Consider the following 21,272-nt stretch of genomic DNA (forward strand, 5'->3'; position numbering starts at 1 on the left):
GCCCCCTCCCCGAACCCCTACCCCGCCCACCCGGTCGGCCTCACTCAAGGAATGCAGCTTTCCACTGGAGAGACTCGGCCACACTCCAGCCTTCGCCTCCGGGTGTTAACTAGCGCCAGGAAGCTGGGGTCATTTCTCGCTACACATCCTGTGCTCCCAGTTGGAAAGGAAAGACCCACATGGCGAATCTCACGGGACTGGAATCAGCAAGCACCCAGCACGTCTCATGCATTCAGGGGCCCAGGCTGGGGTGAGGGACTCTCCCACAGTCTAGGGAGGCAGTAGAAAACTCGGTAATGTCAAGACGTGTAATGTTTTTCCTTTATTTTTTTAAAAAATATTTTAAAAAACATGGACCATCCTAAAGTCTTCATTGAATTTGAATTTGTAACAATGTTGCATCTGTTTATGTTGTGGGGGTTTTGGGGCCGCGAGGCACTAGGGGGTCTTAGCTCCTGGACCAGGGATTGAACTCTGGCCCCCCGCATCACACAGTGAGGCCCTCACCCCAGGACTGGCAGTGCGTGCCTGCTGAGGCGCTTCAGTCACGTCCCACTTTCTGGGACCCAGCCAGGCTCCTTGTCCATGGGATTCTCCAGGCAAAAATACCGGAGCAGGTTGCCATGCCCTCCTCCAGGGGATCTTCCCGACCCAGAGCTCAAACCTGCGTCTCTTATATCTCCTGCATCGGCAGGCAGGTTCTTTACCACCGGCACCACGTGGAAGTCCTAAACGTGTAATGTTCTCAGAAGACTGACTCTGGGCCGTGCTGGCCCCGCTGCGGCGCGGGCTTTCTCTCGCTGCAGTGAGCGGGGCTGCCCTGCAGCTGCGGCGCTCGGCCGTCTCGCTGCAGGGGCTCCTGTCGCTGCGGGGAACGGGCTCGAGTGGGGAACGGGCTCGAGTGGGGAACGGGCTCGAGGGCGCGCAGGCTGAGTGCTGTGCTGCCCAGACTCGGCTGCCCGGAGGCGTGTGGGGTCTTCCTGGGGCGGGGGTCGAACCTGTGTCCCCTGCGTTGGCAGGTGGATTCTCAACCACTAGACCACCAGGGAAGCCCCAAATATATAATATTTTAACACAGTGCTTTTAAAAAAAAATCACAATGAATGCAAAGCGATCAGAGATGAAGGATTCCTGTTGGGATTCGTGGTGTCTGAGGCCTGGTTTAGGATAGCCTCAGGTGACCCAGCGAATGGCCCGCTGGATGGGTTTGTTCCTGCCCATGTCCAATCTTCAGCGCAAATCTGCCTCCAGGGCCCCCAGTCCTTTCTCAGGAGGGGAGCTGGGGGAGGAGAGGAGCAGAAACGCCTCTGAGCCGCTCCCAGGCTGGTTCCAGCCGGGCTGGCGACCCTTCCTTGGAAGGAGTTGACCTCTCATTCTCAGGGAGCAAGGCCTTGGCTGGTCATTAACCTGCAAAGTATCTGGGAGCCCAGGCCTCCCAGACCCTTCTCTTGGGGGTGGGAAGTGCCTCTCACGGTCATGAGGCAGAAGCATGAGCTCTCCCACGGACAGTCTCCAAACAGCACAAGCCACAGGGTCCGCGGGTCACGCTCCCTCAGTCTGCGGGCCTCTTCCCCGTTCCCTCCTTGATGCCCCAGCCCCATCTTCCCCCTAGCTTACCCCCCTGGTCTCCTGAGGGCACCCCCACTTCCATTCCTGCTCTCCCACCCTCCAGTCTATCCCCCACATAACTGAGATTTTACCATTTCCCAGTGCTTCCCCAGTGGCCCAGTGGTTAGGACTTCGCCTTCTGATGCAGGGGGTACAGGTCTGATCCCCGGTCAGGGAGTAAGATCCGACATGCCTCTTGGGCAAAAAAGCCAAAACGTGAAGCACAAGGAATGTTGTAACAAATTCAATAAAGGTTTTAAAATAGTCCACATTAAAAGAAAAAAAAAAAAGATATTACCATCCCTTACTTCAAACCAACCGGTGCCTCCGCATTGCCAGTAGGGGAAAAAAAGAAATCTATGCTCCTATTTTAATTTTAATTTTATTTTTTTTCAAGAGACAAAAATTTATGTATGCAGTTTTATATATAATGCAGCATCACACCCTGTAGGGCATTTACTCATATACTTTAAGATATGTTTGCAACACTTCTTAAGGCTACAAAACAGAACAGAGAAAAATGAACAGAAATATATTCAGCATTTATAAAATGTAATATGATAAACATATAAAGTACTATTTTCCTTTCAACACTTCAAAAGATGTGTATGTGCTTTTTGTTTTTTAACAAGTAACATCACGAATATAAACTCTAAGCCCCTTTTTAAAAAGGAATTAGGAGAATTTCCCTGTTGGTCCAGCGGGTAAGAGTCTGCCCTGCAGTGCAAGGGATGCAGGTTCAATCCCTGGTCGGAGAACTGAGATCCCTCATGCCACAGGGCAGCTGAGCCCACACATTGCAACCAAGACCTGGCAAAGCTGAATAAGTAAACATTTAAAGTTATTAAAAATAAATAAATGCAGGCTTATAAGCAGTGGAAGCTTCAGAATCTCCACCATGGAGGGCTGAGGAGAACAATTCAGTTACCTGGAATGGAGTGACAGGAGGCAGTTTGACTTTGCCTGAAGCGGCAGCTGGGTTTGTACAGGTTTTCTAAACAGAGTAGTCACTATTTGTAAATATGTTACAATATAACTCATTGCATTGTGTGTTTGTGTGTGTTTATTGTTGTTCAGTCCCTAAGTTGTGTCTGACTCTGCAACCCCATGGACTGCAGCACGCCAGGCCTCCCTGTCCTTCACCAACCATCTCCTGGAGTTTGCTCAAACTCATGTCCATTGAGTCAGTGATGCCGTCTAACTGTCCTAGCCTCTGTCGTCCCCTTCTCCTCCTGCCCTCAATCTTTCCCAGCATCAGGGTCTTTTCTAAGGAGTCAGTTCTTTGCATCAGGTGGCCAAAGTGTTGGAGCTTCAGCTTCAGTACCAGTCCTTCCAATGAACATTCAGGACTGATTTCCTTTAGGATGGACAGGTTGGATCTCCTTGCAGTCCAGGGGACTCTCAAGAGTCTTCTCCAACACCACAGTTCAAAAGCATCAGTTCTTCGGTGCTCAGTCTTTATGGTCCAACTCTCACATCCATACATCACAACTGGAAAAACCATAAGCTTTGACTACATGAACCTTTGTCAGCAAAGTGATGTCTCTGCTTTTTAATATGCTGTCTAGTTTTGTTATAGTTTTCCTTCGAAGGAGCGTCTTTTACTTTCATGGCTGCAATCATCGTCCACAGTGATTTTGGAGCCCAAAAAAAGAAAACCTGTCACTGTTTCCACTGTTTCCCCATCTGTCTGCCATGAAGTGATGAGACCGGATGCCATGATCTTAGTTTTCTGAATGCTGAGTGTTAAGCCACCTTTTTCACTCTCCTCTCTCAGTATCCTCAAGAGGCTCTTAGTTCCTCTTATCTTTCTGCCATTAGAGTGGTGTCATCTGTGTATCTGAGGTCTCTGGAGTTGTAATTCCTTGAGACGGAAAGTGCAGTGGTGGTTTGCAGGGGCTCAGAGAGGGAGGGTGGAGAGCTGGTGTTTAATGGGGACAGAGTTTCAGTTTTGCAAGATGAAGAGTTCTGGAGATGACGGTAGTGACAGTTGTACCACATTATGAGTGTATTAAACACTGCTGAACTGTACACTTAACAGTGTTTGAGAGGGACTTCCCCGGTGGTCCAGGGGTGAAGAGTCCGTCTTCCACTGCAGGTGGCCCAGGTTCGATCCCTGCTCAGGGAACTAAGATCCCAGATGCCATCTCGTGTGCCCAAAACCAAAAAAGTTAAGATGGCTAATTTAATGTTATGTGTATTTTAGCAGTTTTGTTTTGTTCTGTTTTTTTAAAAACAAAGATGTCGGGTTGTTTTCATTCATCTGAAGGCTTGACTAGTGGGAAGATCCACCTCTAGGGTGGAGAGTGGCCACCACAACCAGTAAAACCCAGTAACTGTGAAGGAAGAGGATGGCAGTGGGTTCTTCCCTGAAGCCTCCGCGGTGGAACCCAGCCCAGCCCCACCTTGACTTCAGCCTCGTGAGACCCAGTGGAGGCTGCCTGGACTTCTGACCCTGCAACAACGGTCAGGTGATCTGTGGGCATCGTTTCCAGACTCCCAAGTTTGCAGTAATTTGTTCCAGAGCGATGAACACTAACAGTTATTGTCAGAATGGACCGTGGAATTTAAATTAGATCAGGAGGCGCTGTGGTCAGGTGCTGTGAACTGAATGTGCCAATAAGTCACAGAATTGTGGGGGGGGGGGGGGTGGCGGGGGGGGGGGGGGTGGCGCGGGCAGGAAGACCTAAGGAGACCAGGGCCAGGGTTGAGAGCAACGACGATCTGATACGTGATTTCAGGCATGGTGCTCTTTCTGATGATGACAAAGTCAGAGTAGGTAGGTAGACAGATAGATAAGTATGCATAGAGCACAATAATGGAATAAATATCCCCAAACGTCAAGAGTCATTATCTCTATGTTGCCTGATAGTGGATAATTTTTAAACTTAATCACATTTGATATTTTTTATTTTTAAAAATTTTTAAACTTTTAATTTTTTATTTTGTGTTGGGGTATGGCTGATTAACAGTGTTTGATAGTTGCAAGTAAATAGCATAGGGACTCAGCCGTACATATACATGGATCCATCCCCTCCCACATGTTTATTTTGTTTGTTTTTGGCTGCACTGGGTCTTCCTTGCTTTCTCTAGCTGTGGTGACCGGGGGCGGCTCCCTAGCTGCAATGCCAGGGCCTCTCACTGCAGCGGCTCCTGTTGTTGCAGAGCTCAGGCTCTAGGCACGTGGACGTCGGGAGTGGCGGCCTCCCGACGTAGTTGCCATGCAACTCAGGGCCTTCCTGGCCCAGAGGTCTCTGCGTTGGGAGGCAGGACCCCCAGGGAAGCCCCGCAGAAGCTGTTCAGGTTACTTTTGATGGGGGTGTAGTCGCTTTGCGATGCTGGGTTAGTCTCTGCGGTAGAGCAGGGTGGACCAGATGTCCGTACAGTACACACGCCTCCCCTCTCTTATGTCTCCCTTCCCGTCTGGGCCACCACAGGAGCCGAGTAGGGTTCCCTGCTTCACAGTAGGCCCTCCTGAGTCGCCGAGTTCGTGCACAGTGTCAGCAGTAGCTTTGTGCCAGCCCCGGTCTCCCAGCTCCTCCCGCCCCTCCCGCCCCCTCTGGTGCCCACACGTTTACTGTCTGTGTCTGCGTGTCTGCTGCTCCTTGGCAAAGGTTTTCATCAGCTGTAGCCCTGCTTTGTCTCCTTTTGCCTTTGCTGCCTGTGTTTTGGCATCCTGTCCGTGAAGCCGTCCTCTCATCCTGTGGAGCTCACAGAGCTCTACCCCGTGCTCTGCGGGGACCTGGACGGGAAGGAAGTCCAGAAAAGAGGGGACATGTGTGTACACGCGGCTGGTTCACTCTGCTACACGGCGGGAGCTAGCACAGCATTGTAAAGCAACTTGTTCAGTTGGTAAATCATCTCCGACTCCATGGACCGCACGGACTGCAGCACGCCGGGCCTCCCTGGCCGTCACCAACTCCCGGAGCTTGCTCAGACTCATGTCCATTGAGTCGGTGATGCCATCCAACCATCTCATCCTCTGTCGTCCCCTTCTCCTCCCGCCTTCAATCTTCCCCGGCATCAGGGTCTTTCCCAAAGAGTCAGCTCTTCATATCAGGTGGCCAAAGTATTGGAGCTTCAGCTTGAGCATCAGGCCTTCCAATGAATATTCATGATTGATTCCCTTTAGGGTTGACTGGCTTGATCTCCTTGCAGTTCAAGGGACTCTCAAGAGTCTTCTCCAGCACCACAGTTCATAAGCACCTTTGTTGGCAAAGTGATGGCTAGGTTCACGAAAGCTTTTCTTCCAAGGAGCAAAGGTTTATTAACGGCATGGCTACAGCACCCCCCCCCCCCCCCGCCCCCGCCATCTGCAGTGATTTTGGAGACCTAGGAAAGAAGACCTGTCACTGCTTCCACTTTTCCCCATCTGTTTGCCATGAAGTGATGCCATGAGCTTAGTTTTGTGAATGTTGAGTTTTAAGCCAGCTTCCCCACTCTCCTCCTCCACCCTCATCCAGCGAGTCTTCAGTTCCTCCTCACTGTGTGCCCTTAGAGGGGCATCCTCTGCACGTCTGAGGTGGCTGGTGTCTCTGTGGTGACCCAGAGAGGAAGGAGATCCAAAAGAGAGTGGATACATGTGTACGTGTAACTGATGTCCTTCACTGCACAGCAGGAACCATCACAAGACTGTAAAGCAACTGGATTTTTTTTAAAAAGTGGAAATCTGGAAGAAAGCAGAGAAGCCGTGCCCTGGATGTCAGTGCTGGGGCAGTGCCCCTCGGTGGGGACGGGCGCAGGATGGACGGGGCGGGACGGGGGCCTCCTCTGGCCCCTCCACGGGCCTCTGGCCCCAGCTGGAGGATTAAGGAGAGCAGGCTCCTGGCGCCCCGCAGTCTGCGGCCGCCGCCGGGGAGTGTCCCGGGAGAGTCGGAGGGGCCAGAGGGCTGGAGGCTCCCAGAGGAACCGGAGACCCGAAGGTCAGCAGAGCCCTGGCCTTCCAATTAGGTTCCTTGTGACCCCAGAGGCGTGCACACCCTCCACGCGGGGGAGAAAGGCTGAAGAGAGGTGAACTGCTGGAGACAGGCCGTTTCCCAGAGAGGCGCCTGGGGTTCCCATTTCACTGTGACCCTCCGACCACTTTGCAATTAAACAGCCCACCTCTCCCCATTCCCACCCAAGTCTCACCAAGGCACATCCTCCTGGGGTTAGGAAAGGCCCTGCGGGGGCGGGGGTGGGGGAGGGTCCCCACGCTGAGAGACCATTCAAAATACTGTTAAAGGCAGCAGGGAATGCAAAATGCCAGAATTGGGACTAATGTGTCAAGTTAAATGAATGTATGGGGCTTCCCTGGTGCCTCAGCGGTTAAGAATCCACCTGCAATGCAGGGGATGTGGGTTCTGTCCCTGGGTGGGGCAGATGCCCTGGAGAAGGGCATGGCAACCCACTCCAGTGTTCTTGCCTGGAGAACTGCACGGACAGAGGAGCCAGGCAGGCTACGGTCCTTGTGGTCACAGAGTCAGATACGATTTAGCACAGACACCCACAAAGGGATGACTGGGATAACGCAGGCCTTCCTCTCCCCTGTACAGTCACCGGGCACGCAGGAGACAGGCTGCCACTGGCTTTTGCTGGAAGATGTTGACATGCTGCAGCCCCAGATTCCAGACTCCAGATAAATCTTCAGTTCCCCGATAATCATCTCCCTGCCGGCTTATCCCCACCAAGCGCTGCTCCACGGGGTCAGCTGAAATGCATATTGTACAGTAAGTGATGATGGGCGATCAGTGGTAAGATTGTTGTATGTTCTCAGCATGGATGATTTCATAACTGTACGCTCAGGTCATTGTTCACACATAATTATACATATGGTGGTTATATTCAGCACTGTGTTCTTTTCTGACATTTGTTTATTTCTTTGGGTGCACTGGGTCTCAGTTGCAGCATGCGGTGCGGCATATAAGCTCTCACTTGCAGCGTGAGGGCTGTAGTTCCTCGATCAGGGATCGAACCCTGATCCCGTGCACTGGGAGCACAGAGTCTTAGCCACTGTTTGTTGTTCAGTTGCTAAGCTGTGTCTGGCTCTTTTGCAACCCTATGGACTGTAGCCTGCTACCTCCTCTGTCCATGGGATTTTCCAGGCAAGAATACTCTAGTGGGTTGCTCTTCCCTTCTCCAGGGGGTCTTTCTGACCCAGGGCATTGAACCCGAGTCTTCTGCATTGGCAGGCGGGTTCTTTACCACTGAGCCACCTGGGAAGCCTTAGCCACTGGACCTCCAGGTAAGTCCCAACATTCTATTCTGTATTTAATTACATGTTATCCTATTGTTGTTCAGTCACTAACTCGTGTCTGACTCTTTGCCACCCCATGGACTGCAGCACGCCAGGCTCATCTGTCTTCCACTATCTCCTGGAGTTTGCTCAAACTCATGTTCATCGAGCTGGTGATGCCATCCAACCATCTCATCCTCTGCCACCCCCTTCTCCTCTTGCCCTCAGTCTTTCCCAGCATCAGGGTCTTTTCCAATGTTCTTCACATCAGATGGCGTAACATTGATCTCCATTATCTTGTAGTAACTTTGAATGGTCTATAATCTATAGAATTTTGAATTGCTTTGATGCACTCCTGAAGGTAGTGTAATCTTGTGTATCAACTGTGCTTCAATAAAGCAATAAAGGATTGTGTGAAGTGGAAGCAATGGTGTGTAAAAAGTAAAGATGGGTTTGTTAGGTATAAAATAAAGGGTTTCCCTGGTGGCTCAGTAGTAAAGAATCTGTCTGCAATGCAGGAGACTGGGGTTTGATCCCTGGGTCGGAAAAATCTCCTGGAGAAAGAAATGGCAACCCACTGCAGTATTCTTGCCTGGAGAATCTCATGGACAGAGGAGCCTGGCGGGCTACAGTCCAACGGGGTTGCAAAAAGGCGGACACAACGGAGCAACCAAACAACAAGGAAGGTGCATTGCTCTGAAGGCAGCTCCTTCTGGGTGGTCCCACAGGACACCCCTGGTTGCAGGAGAAAGACGCCCGGTTCGGTTCAGCTTGGCCCTCCCCCCAGATGAGGTTTTCAGTCCGCACCCACGGGGGCTCTGTAGACAGGCAGGGCACAGCTGGTCTGGCCGGGCTTGGTAGACAGAAACAACTCAGGCTTGTTCAGGCCAAGAGGGGGAGTTTCCTGGCTCCAGCAAGCAGACCAAAGAATTGATGCTTTCAGACTGTGGTGCTGGAGAAGGCTTTTGAGAGTCCCTTGGACTGCAAGGAGATCCAACCAGTCCATCCTAAAGGGAATCAGTCCTGAATATTCACTGGAAGGACTGATGCTGAAGCTGAAGCGCCAGTCCTTCGGCTTCTGCCCGATCAGTTGAAACCACCGTAACTGTCTCCAGGACGGACACGTGGCTGCAGCTGGGAGAGCAGGCCCAGGGCTGGGGCATTTGGGGAAGGGATTCGGGGTGGTTCCTGCTGGGGAAGGCAGAGGCTCGAGAGGGGAGAGGCGGGCCCCTGAGGACCTGGGTGCCGCCGTGCCTGAAGCCAGAGGCCCCTGTGCTCGTCCGGCCTGAGTCAGTCAGCCGTGTGAACAGTTAACTGCCACTGGGGTCGCGCTGCTCTACGGTCCCGTGTTGGCTCCTGCTGTGCGGCTAGGCGAATCGGCCGTGGTGTGCAGACACCCGCTCTTGGATGCCCTTCCCGTCTGGGCAGCACACAGCGCTGAGTAGCGTTCCCCGAGCTCCACCGGCGGTTCTCACTAGTGTCTGTCTTACACACGCATCACCAGTAGGCATGTGTCAGTCCAGTCTCCCAGCTCATCCCACCCCTGCTTCCCCTCGCCGTCTCTACTTCTGCCTTGCAAATACGAGCCTCAGGATCATTTTTCTAGATTCCCCACATTTACACATTAACAGATGAGAAAACTTTTATTTCGGTTCATTCCTTTGTCTCTGCATTGGCAGTTAGCATCTCTGTGTCTCATCACTGAGGAAACGTTTCTAAGCCGGAGCGTGGCCGAGTCCGATGTGCATTTCAGGAGGATGTCCTCGAGATGGGGTGGGTGGATGGAGAGAGCGCGCAGTGGGGATTAGCGGTGGGGTGGACTCGCGTTCTGTGATCAGCGGGAGAGACGGAAAACGCGTGAGCAAGAGCGGCACGTGTGAGAGACATGGGAGCCACGGTTGGGCGTGGACTGTCCGAGACCCGAGCGCTCCGAGTACGGAGGATGGAGGAGGGGGAGGAGTCGCGGCGATCTGCGTTTTGTGGATCGGGGGATGGAGAAGAGGCAGGTGTTGCGGTCATCTGCGCTTTGTGGATCGTGCTTGTCTGATTCCGGCTGTGCGGCTCTTCATCGCCGCGCTGGGGCTTGCCCGAGCCGCGGTGAGCGCGAGCGGGGCCCCTCTGGCTGCGGCGCGGGGCTTCTCCTGCTGCTGAGCATGGGCCCCAGCAGCTGCGGCTCCCAGGCTCTGGCGCACAGGCCCAGCGGCCGTGGCCCACGGGCTCAGCCGCTCCGCGGCCTGTGGGATCTTCCCGGGCCAGGGATCAAACCCCTGTCTCCCGCATTGGCAGGCGGATTTTTCTTTTTTAACCACCGAGCCACCAGGGAAGCCCTTAACTGCTGTTTTATTTTTTAATTGGAATAAAATTGCTTTACACTGTTGTGTTAGTTTCTGCTGTAGGACGACATGAATCAGCCAAATACACTTACGGGGGATAGTCTGGAGGCGGGGAAGGCTAAATGAGGAGTCTGGGTCAGCAGGAACACACTACTAGACAGTCAGCTTCCCAGGGGGCTCAGTGGTGAGCAACCTGCCTGCAACACAGGAGACGTGGGTTTGGTCCCTGGTGGGGAAGATCCCCTGGAAAACGGAATGGCAGCCCACTCCAGCACTGTTGCCTGGAACATCCTCCTGACAGAGGAGCCTGGTGGGCCCCAGCCCACTCCACACTCTTGCCTGGAACATCCTCCTGACAGAGGAGCCTGGTGGGCCCCAGCCCATGGGGTCGCAAAGAGTCTGACATGACTGAGTGGCTACATCAGCAAAGTGTGTCCATGTCAAGCCGCACCTCCCAGTGTCTCCCTCCCCTCCTCCCCTCTGGAAGCCATAAGCTTGATTTTTACATCTCTGACTCCGCCTTTGTTTTGTAAATAAGTTTATTTATACAATTTTTTTTACATTCCACATATATGTGATGTCACATGATATTTCTCTTTCTCTGACTTATTTCACTCACTATGACAGTCTCTAGGTCCAATATTAATACTTTATAGATCTACATCCATCTATCCAACATTATACACATGTGTATCTCTATCAGGCATTATATATATACACACACAGAAATGTATGTATGTGTACATATACACATACAGTAAAATTTAATATATAATAATTTTTATATTTATTATAGGTTTCTTTATTATGTGTTTATCATATATAAATTCTTATATATATCATTGGCATGTGTGTAAAGAGAGATAGATTCATGTAGAAATTGCTAAAAATACTTATGTAAGGGTTGTATGATTATGATAGTTTCTTAAAGTTGTTTTTTAAGACTTTTTTAAAATTAAAAATATAATATGCAATTGTTGATAAACCTCAAACTATATCAGAAATGTAGAAAGAAAAACTGTAAAAATCCTTTCTATGTCCATAGGGTCAATAGCTTCTGACGTTTTCTTGTTTTTCCCCTCTCAAGATTTTCTATACAACTCAGAGAGTGAACTTATGGTTGCCAAGGGGGAAGGATGGGGGAACGGGAGGGTTAGGGAGCTTGGAATGGACATGGACACACGGCTGTATTCCAAATGGAGAACCAGGAAGGACCTACCGTAGCTCAGGGAACTCTGCTCAGGGTTATGTGGCAGGCTGGATGGGAGGGGGGTTTGGGGGAGAGTGGGTATGTGTGTATATGGATGGCTGAGTCCCTTCACTGTTCGCCTGAAACTATCACAACACTGTTCATCAGCTGTACTCCAATAGAAAATAAGGTTAGAAAAGAAAGACGGCTGTCAGAGCTGACTGCGCTGTTATCTGCATGTAGCCCCTCCCTCCACCTCTGCACCCTTGAAACTCCCCTTTTTTGCTCCATGATCATCAGTGGAGGAGTCAGCATTTGGGCATGAGTCCACCTTCTCCAACACTATGGTTTTTCCAGTGGTCATGAATGGATGTGAGAGTTGGACTATAAAGAAAGCTGAGTGCCGAAGAATTGATGCTTTTGAACTGTGGTGTTGGAGAAGACTCTTGAGAGTCCCTTGGACTGCAAGGAGATCCAACCAGTCCATCCTAAAGGAGATCAGTCCTGGATATTCATTGGAAGGACTGTTGCTGAAGCTGAAGCCCCAATACTTTGGCCACCTGATGTGAAGAGCTGGCTCACTGGAAAAGACCCTGATGCTGGGAAAGATTGAGGGCGGGAGGAGAAGGGGGCCACAAAGGATGAGATGGTTGGATGGCGTCACCGACTGGATGGACATGGGTTTGAGCAGACTCCGGGAGATGGTGAGGGACGGGGGAGCCTGGCGGGCTGCGGTCCGTGGGGTCGCAGAGAGTCGGACACGACTGAGCGACTGGACAACAACAACAGCAGCAGCAACCACCCTCTCCCCCGGTTGCCAGTCTCTGAAATACAGTGACTTTTCTTTCCACCAAAAAAAAATGTTAGGGGTTTTGACCACTAAATAGTTTTCTTCACTATTTTACCCCCCAGTCCTCAGAACAGCATCTGGTACGTGACCCGAATGCAAATACTGTGTCGATTCCACCTCAGCCCCGCTTCCTCTCGCTTCTCCAAGGCCCACAGAGCCGGCCAGTCGTTTTAAACTAAGAACAACCGAAATCTGCCAAAAGCCATGTGCACACACGTGTAATCCAGGCAGCTGTGTCCAAGGTCATGATTAACTGCTAAGCCCCCCTGGATCTGTGCGTTCACTCGGTCAGCACATTCTCTTCCCGGGAAAGCGGCTAGAGGCCCAGTGGTGTGATGTAACTCTCACCACACCCCATGAGAAACATGTCTTGTAATCATTTCAGTTTAGAGATGCGGGATTTGAGGCTCAGAGCTGCGAAGGGCAGATCAAAGTGGCCTGTGAGGCTGACCCTGTTTTATGGGGTGGTTGGATGGTAACCAGGACCCCGAATAGGGATCAGGAGCAGAAGTCTGTTTGTGGGCAGAGAGAGACAGGCGGTGACCTGAGCACAAGAGGTCTGGGAGCCTCAGGCAGCGGCATTTAGGAGCTGGGTCTGGAGATTGAGATCGGGGCTGATGTTGGAACGCTCTGGTGGTGGCTGGACTGTGACCTGAGCTGACTTTTTGGGGAGGAAAGTTGGTGAGGAAGGCGGATAAAGGCCCTCCACGTCCTCTGTGCTTGAGTTCTGTTGGGAGCAATGTTGATTCAGTCATGTCTCAATTGCACACATGAGAAAAGCCTACCATGGTGCCCTGAGTGAGTAAGGGCTTAATTTTTTCTCCTCTAACTCATGATGGACTCTTATGGCTCAGTCAGTTCACCAAAGCCCCAAGTTCCTTTTTCCTGTCTTCTTCTCCTTTCATGGTGTAAGGCTGTCTTCCTCATGGTCACAAGATGGCTGTTGCACTTCCAGACATCAAACCCATGTTCCAGGCAGGAAGTAGGAGGGAAGGCCAAGTGCCTCCTCCTAATGAAGCTCTGCTTTTTATTCAAGAAGGAATACTGAGACGATTTTTGCCCATGTCTCGTTGGCCAGAACTGGCTTGCCTGTTCCATTCATGCAGCTGCAGGGGAGTTCTGGGGTGGGGGGTGCTTGTAACTGAACACATCGCCGTGTGGAACAAAATCAGAGTTTGTTATTTATTTATTTTTTAAAGAGCAGAATGGGTACAGAGTGAAGAGGTAACTTGTTGGAAAAGGCGCTGATGCTGGGAAAGATTAAGGACAGGAGGAGAAGAGGACAGCAGAGCATGAGATGATTCATGTCAGTGGACATCAATTTGAGCAAACTCTGGGAGATAGTGAAGGACAGGGAAGCCTGGCGTGCTTCCGTTCATGGGGTCGCAAAGGTCAGACACGACTTAGTGACTGAACAACAACAAGCAACCTGAGTGCTTGGCGTAGTCCTTGATGAAGTGGGGAGAGAATTTAGAAAAGAACGGGGCGTGAACAGGATCATAGAAACCAAAGGTGTCTCCAGGAGGAGGGGCTGGAGACTTTTCCCCCTTAGGAGTCAGGGTCTGGAGGAGAGAGGGAAAGGGAATCAATCACAACACCTTTCCCCTTTATCAAGTGCTTGTTACAGGCCAGACACTGACCACAAACCCTCTTCCCAACAGCTCTTCTTAGAGCCTCACCACCACCCAGTGACGTTTTACGTCTTGGTTTATTTTGCTGTGTCAAGTCTTAGTTGCAGCACCTGGGATCTGAAGCTTTAGTGGCCACCTGTGAACTCTTAGTTGTGGCCTGTGGGGTCCAGTTCCGTGACCAGGGACCCCCTGTCTTGGGAGCCCAGAGTCTTAACCCCCGGACGACCAGGGAAGTCCCCACCCGCTAATGTTGACATTGTCACCCTCTTTTTACCAATAGCAAAAGGATGTCTTATGTCTTACACAAGTTAGCCAGGTCTCATCACTGTTGCAATTTCTTGACACCTTTCATTTATTTTTTTGGATACATAATAAACATACTTTTTACAAAGATCCCAAAAGTAGCAAAGACTAGTTCAAGAGTGACTTCTTCCTTCCATCCCCGCATCTCACTCACCTAGTTTTCTTTCCTGGAGACAACCCGTGTTAACACTTACAGTCCTTCTGTGTTATTTGCGGATTCTGTGTTTACAGATTCGCCTACTCCCTAAAATGTGTAATAACCCCCAAGTCAACATTCACTGAGTTTTCCCAGACGTATGCAGAGTGGTGAAAAATTTGTCATCGTGCGTGAGGTTCTGCCTTCTTGTTTCAGGTTTTGTGCTGTAAGTGGGTGTCTTTTGAGCAGGCTCTTTAGTGCCACGTATGACAGTGAGGGCTTCCCTTGCGGCTCAGCTGGTAAGGAACCCACCTGCAATGTGGGAGGCCTGGGTTCGACCCCTGGGTTGGGAAGATCCCCTGCAGAAGGGAATGGCTACCTGCTCCAGTATGCTGGCCTGGAGAATTCCATGGACTGTATAGTCCCTGGGGTTGCAAAGAGGCAAGCACGACTGAGCGACTTTCACTCACTCATGGCAGTGACTGGGGCTTCCCGGGTGGCTCAGTGGTAAAGAATTCACCTACCAACGAAGCAGATTTAGGTTCAGTCCCTGGGTGGGGAGGACCCCCTGGAGGAGGGCACGGCAACCCACTGCAGTGTTCTTGCCTGGAAAACCCCGTGGCTGGCGAGCTACAGTCGCATGCGACTGAGCATAGGAGCGTGTGGGAGGGCGGCTGACGCCCCCACACTTTGGCCAACACAGTGTGGGATCAAGTGTTTTTCCTCGCCAGACTGGTGAGCAAGAGGTCGTGTGTGGAGGTGGTATTCTGGGTCTCTTGTACCATGGCTGAAGCCATAGTCTTTTTACACATAGAAGGGATATTGTGTTTCTCTTCTGTGGGTAGTGGCTAAGTCCTGCGACCCCATGGACTGCAGCACGCCAGGCTTCTCTGTCCTTCACTATCTCCCGGGGTTTGCTCAAACTCATGTCTGTCGAGTCGGTGATGCCATCCAACCATCTCATCCTCTGTCATCCCCTTCTCCTCCTGCCTTCAATCTTTCCCAGCATCAGGGTCTTTCCCAGTGAGTCAGCTCTTTGCATCAGGTGGCCAAAGTATTGGGGCTCCAGCTTCAGCAACAGTCCTTCCAATGAATATTCAGGGTTGATTTCCTTTAGGATGGACTGGTTGGCTCTCCTTGCAGTCCAAGGGACTGGACAGAGTTTGCCTGAACGAGCGGTTGCTTGCCATCCATCCCGTCACTGGGAATTAGGTCCCAGGAGGACAGCAGGGCCCGCGGCTGGTGCTGACTGCCCATGGCCCCCGGCTCAGAGCTGGTGGTCGCGGGAAGAGCTCACGGCTGGCACGCTGTGGGGCTGGGGCTGGGGCTCAGGCTGCCTGACAGCCCCCCACCCCCGGGGTGGCCGCTTTCGATGCTGCGGGCCCGCCGCCAGGCACAGGGTCCCGGCTGGTTTGTATCCAACCTCTCGTTGGCCTCTTACTGCGTTTGCCTGAGTCCTTTCCCCCTTTCCCAACAACCGCGGCTCCGAGAACACCCAGGGGAGCCAACCTCAGGGTCACAGGACTCCTGAGCAGAGGAGAGGGGACTTGAGCTGGAGACGGCTGGATTCGAAAGGCGGTGCAAACGCTGAGGCAGCGCGGTTTGATTTTTAACACATGGCCCAGTTTCCAGAGGCAAATTCAGCTCATCAGCCTACCATGGGATTTTCCTCCAGGCTGGAACGCCAGGTTGGATTCCAAGAAACATACACATTGCAGTGTAATTAAGCAAGGAAGCCACGTTCTTGGAGCCTGGGTGCTGTGTGATCAGCTTTTGGGCCACATCGACTTCCTGGCAGTAAACAGATTTAAGTGCACCATCTGTTTCGCAGTTATTCCCCTGGACCTGCTTTTAGTCAGTTCCTCTCCTTTTCAGGTTCTGACAACCTTGTTTTCTTTTTCTCTCCTTTTTCTTTTTTTTTTTTTCTAACTGATGTAAACCAGTATTTGCTTTTTTCCCCCATGTGCCAGGTTAGATTCTTTTCATTTACATACCATCATTTGTTCCATAAAAGTAAAAAGCAAGCCATCTTTCTCATCTGTTTTGTCAACATTCACAATAATTAAGAATTTAGAGAATTACTATTCAGTTTTGTCCTCAAACTGAGAGAAGGTAGTTAAAAAAAATTTTTTTTTAACATTATGTCAATTTAATATCACTTTATTACATTTTTAATTAAAATAATAAGCTTTCTTCTTGAAAAGTGAAAATTACCCATTCCCAATAATATGTGTGTGTGTGACCAGTTGTGCCCGACTCTTTGTGACCTCATGAACTGTAACCTGCCAGGCTCCTCTGTCCATGGGATTTCCCAGGCAAGAAGACTGGAGTGGGTTGCCGTTTCCTCCTCCAGGAGATCTTCCCAACTCAGGGATCAAACCTGCATCTCTTGCATCTCCTGCATTAGCCTGTGACTTCTTTACCACTGTGCCACCTGGGAAGCCCAATAATGTGTTCCACAGACTAAAGGGCAAATATCCAATTAAGGTGTGTTTTGGTTTTTTTTTTTTGATAGATAGGCATGGGAAATAAAATTGATAGGAGATGAGTAGAATGTGATCATGTGGTCTTAAAAGTCTGTTAACTTTGGGACTTCCCTGGCAGTCCAGTGGTTAAGACCCTGCACGCCCCATGCAGGGTGGAAGGATTTGACCCCTGATCAGGGAAATAAGATCACATAGCTTGTGGCTTGGCCGAAAGAAAACAATCACGTTGCTTCTTAGGACATCAGAAAGTGCCTTTGGGCAAATTCATGGGGGGGGGGGGTGACATTTACAGTGGTGTCTGTTGTTGCCGCTTGCAGGTTCTGTCTCTGTCTCTGGGGCAGAAAGTCTCGAGGTGCTGAAGCCCGTGTTGTGTCACAGGCAGCCATAAGCAGCTTTCCGTCCACCCTCTTCATTTACACTGTCGGACAGTCCTTTTATTATTATTATTATTACTAATCCATTTAATTTTCTGGAACCTATTTTATTGAAGTGTAGTTGATTTACAGTGTCGCGTCCACTTCTGCTGTCCAAGAACGGAATAACACCATCTGCAGTAACACGGGTGGGCCTAGTGCACAGGGTCAGACACCTCCTAGGACGTGCCCGCTGCACTGCGGGCCAGTGCTTCCTAAGTTTCTGGGCGACTACAGTCCGCCCGCCCAGTGTCCGTCCTGACTTGCTGAATCCACTCCGTCCTCATTCACCCACCCGGAAGTGTCCACAGGGCGGACTGGACTGCAGCTCACCCCGGCATCTGATGTCCATTGTAACTCAGTGCCCAGCTGAAACTTTTCTTGAAACGCTTCTTTGGGGGAAAGCAGTGCCTCCCAAAATCAACTTAGTCATGACATAGCATAATAAAACACAACATAACATAACAACATAGTACAACATGATACATTATATAACATAACGCAGCATAATATAATACAGCATAACATGACAGAGTATGTTGTTGTTATTCGGTCAGTAAGTTGTGTCCACCTGTCAATGCAAGAGACGAAGGTTCGATCCCTGGCTCGGGAAGACCCCCTGGAGAAGGAAACGGCAAGTGGCTCCAGTATTCTGGCCTGGAGAATCGCATGGACAGAGGAGCCTGGCGGGCCCCAGTCCGTGGGGTCACAGAGAGTTGGATACGACCGCAGAGCTGAGCATAGCACACATAAAATAGGTAACTGGTGAGCACCTCCCGTGTAGCTCGGGGAGCGTTGCTAAGTGCTCTGTGTGACCCAAGTGGGGAGAAAGTCCGGAAAGAGGGGACGCGTGTATATGTGGAGCTGGTTCACTTTCCTGTTCAGCGGAAACTGACACAGCAGTGTAAAGCAGCTCGAATTCAGTAAAAATTAATTTAAAAAAATAAAAAAGAAATTTAAAAAAATTTAAATATTGTATTTGATACTGTTAAAATATTTTAAATGTACAGTAGGAAGCTCTGAAATAGATCATTTAAAATATTTTTTTGCATATGCTGCTGCTGCTGCTGCTAAGTCGCTTCAGTCGTGTCCGACTCTGTGCGACCCCGTAGACGGCAGCCCGCCAGGCTCCCCCGTCCCTGGGATTCTCCAGGCAAGAACAATGCAGTGGGTTGCCATTTCCTTCTCCAATGCATGAAAGTGAAAAGTGACAGTGAAGTCGGTCAGTCGTGTCCGACTCTTAGCAACCCCATGGACTGCAGCCCACCAGGCTCCTCCATCCGTGGGATTTTCCCGGCAAGAGTGCTGGAGTGGGGTGCCATTGCCCTCTCCTTTTTTGCATATACTTTTGGGCAAATAGGAGAGTCTATCCTGACCTGTAGAATCTCCTAAATTAAATTGTTAAAAAAAAGAAAGAAAAGAGTCAAGTTTGTGAGTGTATTCATTTCCGAGGGTTGTTGTAAGAGGTCACCACAAACCTGTGGCTTTGAAACAACAGGAATCCATTTTCTCGCAGTTCTGAGGCCAGAGCCCCGAGTCTGGGTGTCAGCAGTGCGGGTTCCGCGTGGGCGCCTGCCTCTGCCTGCCTCCTGGCCTCCGGCGTTTGCCGCCGGTCCTCCCGCCCAACTGAGCCCCTGCGGCAGCCATCACACGCTCCTCGTCTCCGCATGTCCCGAGCCTCCTCCCCTTTTCTACAAGGACACTCGTTACTGGAACTGGGGTCTCCCCCTACTCCAGGACACGCACGTCTGCAGAGACCCTGTTTGCAGATAAGGTCATGTGCTGAGGTTCAAGGGGAAGTTGGGCCTGGGCTGGGATGAGGGGGACACTACTGAGCCAGTGCAGAGAGTCGTGGGCACCGGCTTAACGCTGGATGTGCCTGGCCTGCAGAGGCCACGTGGATCGCAAGGGGAGCTGGTTTTTTTTTTTTTTCCTTTGCTGTTTCGGTTTCGCTTGGGCCGAAACAAATTTCGGTTTTGCCCTAGTTTTTGTTTCATTTGGGCAGGCTTGTCCTGATTTGCACAACCAACTCTATCACCCATCAGATGCGGGTGTGATCCTCACCTGAGGCATGAAGCTGCTCTCTGACGTTTAAAACACGTCAGAAAGGTACGTGGTCGTGCCGTTCAGACATCTGTGCACTCAGAGAATCTCAAGCAGCCAAGACAGTCACAAAAACAGGTTGGGTGCTGGAATCCTGCTCTCCTGTTTACAGCACCTTTGACATCCCAGGCCCACGGAATACTCTTGGTTGATCCACCCAGAGGTTCTTCATTTTAAGAAATTAAAAATCCTCAGAGTACCCTAAATTCCAGTTTGGTTGTGACAGGACAGCTGTTAGCGTAAATCTGAACTCGCACTCCGCTCCCCTAAAAATGAAACTAAAACCTCAAATCACGCAAAAGCTCTCTTGCAGATGGGGTTGCTGTCACCATCCGAAAGAGCTCAGAGGAACACACTCTTGCTTGCTGCTGTTGTGTAGATAAAGTTGATGCATGTGTCCACTTCAGGGGAATTAGCCACGCAGCCAAAGCCGTCAACGGAACAACTGATTCTCAGCGCATCTGAAAGCTGAGATCTGGCAGTCGGAAAACACGGCCCGGCCCGTAGCTGGGCTTCGGTTTCACAAATGTCTGTTTGAAAGTTCCAGTTGCGTCTCCTCATGCATTCTTCTCTATGTGTGACATATTTCACAGAGAGATAAGGGGAGACATTCCCACGGGTCAGAAAGAACAGAAACGGGATTTGATTCAGCTTGTTCGGGATGAAACTGGTGGCCATCGACACAAAGCTATTTAGAATTAAATAATAATAGTAACTTTTTAAAAAGGTCTCACCCCAGACACCGTCTGCAGCTTTGGAAGCCCGCCCCAGCCCGCGAGCGCGCTTCCACCCCCGCAATAGGCACGGCGCGGTGGGAGCTGGGCCCGGGGGCGAGGCTCCTGCAGCCGGGCCTGCCGAGCAGACCCGCACGCCGTCCCTCTGCCCGCCGGCTGCGCCACCTCCCTTCTTCCCTCCCAGCTTTCCTCTCTGTACTCTTCATATTCAGAATACCTCTTCTTGTCTTTCTTTTTAAAAAACAGAAACTGGTATCTGTTTCTGTTGACTCCTGAGTCAGCTTCAGGGGCCCTCGAGTTAACTCCTAGACCTTATGTGTTCCTAAAAGGAAAAGCATCGTGTTTTGTTTCTTCCAGTCTCAGTCACAGAGGTTAAGAGCTTTCTAGGCAGAATTTTGCTTTATTCTTTCACAGGGAGGTGTTTTGTCTGGACACCTGAAAAAAAAAAAAAAAAGACAGCTCATACACAAGAACTGGTAAAATGTGATTATTGATTCTTAAAATCTGATAAATAGAAAACCGTCTGATACTCAGTCTTATATATGTATTTCCTTGGGACTTTCCCAGTGATCCAGTGGTTAAGATTCCACTCTTCCAATGCAAGTGCTGCGGGTTCGGTCAGGGAACTAAGATCCTACCTGTCATGCAACGTGGCCAAGAAAATAGTCTTTAAAAATTTAAATATTTATGTGTGTGTGTGTGTATCTTTTTTATTTTTGGCTTTGAACTATTTGGGGAGTTACTCTTTTTGTCTGAAAATAGGAAGAACTTTGAAGACTCCCTTGTTTGTGCCAGGGGGCCCCCCATGAATTGCACGAGCAAATCCCAAATGAAGTGATGGAGAAAACACCAGAAGAAAGGGGCTCAGCCTTTTTTGTTCAAAGGCAGTTGGCTCTGTGTGTTGTTGTTCAGTCGCTAAGTCGTGTCCAACTCTCTGTGACCCCACGGGCTGCAGCACGGCAGGCTCCTCTCTCCTCCCCTGTCTCCACGGAGCTGGCTCAAGCGTGCGTCCACTGAGTCAGTGATGCCATCTCATCCTCTGTCGTCCCCTTCTCCTGCCTTCAGTCTTTCCCAGCATCAGGGTCTTTTCCAGCGAGTTGACTCTTTGCATCAGGTGGTCAAAGTATTGGCGCTTCCGCTTCAACAACTGTCCTTCCAGTGAACATTCAGGGTTTGATTTCCTTTAGGACTGACTGGTTTGATCTCCTTGCAGTCCAGTCGACTTTCAAGAGCCTCTGTGTGCAAATACATTTATTCTAGACTTTGGTGCTT

General features: G+C 50.6%; 1 long non-coding RNA gene across 1 annotated transcript in view; it reads left to right on the forward strand.

The window, feature by feature from the left end:
* Positions 1–21,272, forward strand: part of LOC122692645 — a 77,888-nt gene that overhangs the window by 24,936 nt on the left and 31,680 nt on the right. Inside the window, exon 2 of the long non-coding RNA XR_006340701.1 lies at positions 7,143–7,316. This is a non-coding gene — a long non-coding RNA (uncharacterized LOC122692645). The remainder of the gene's footprint in view (positions 1–7,142; positions 7,317–21,272) is intronic.

The sequence above is a fragment of the Cervus elaphus genome, chromosome 4 (assembly GCF_910594005.1).
Source record: "Cervus elaphus chromosome 4, mCerEla1.1, whole genome shotgun sequence".
In the NCBI taxonomy this organism is placed as follows: Eukaryota; Metazoa; Chordata; class Mammalia; order Artiodactyla; family Cervidae; genus Cervus; species Cervus elaphus.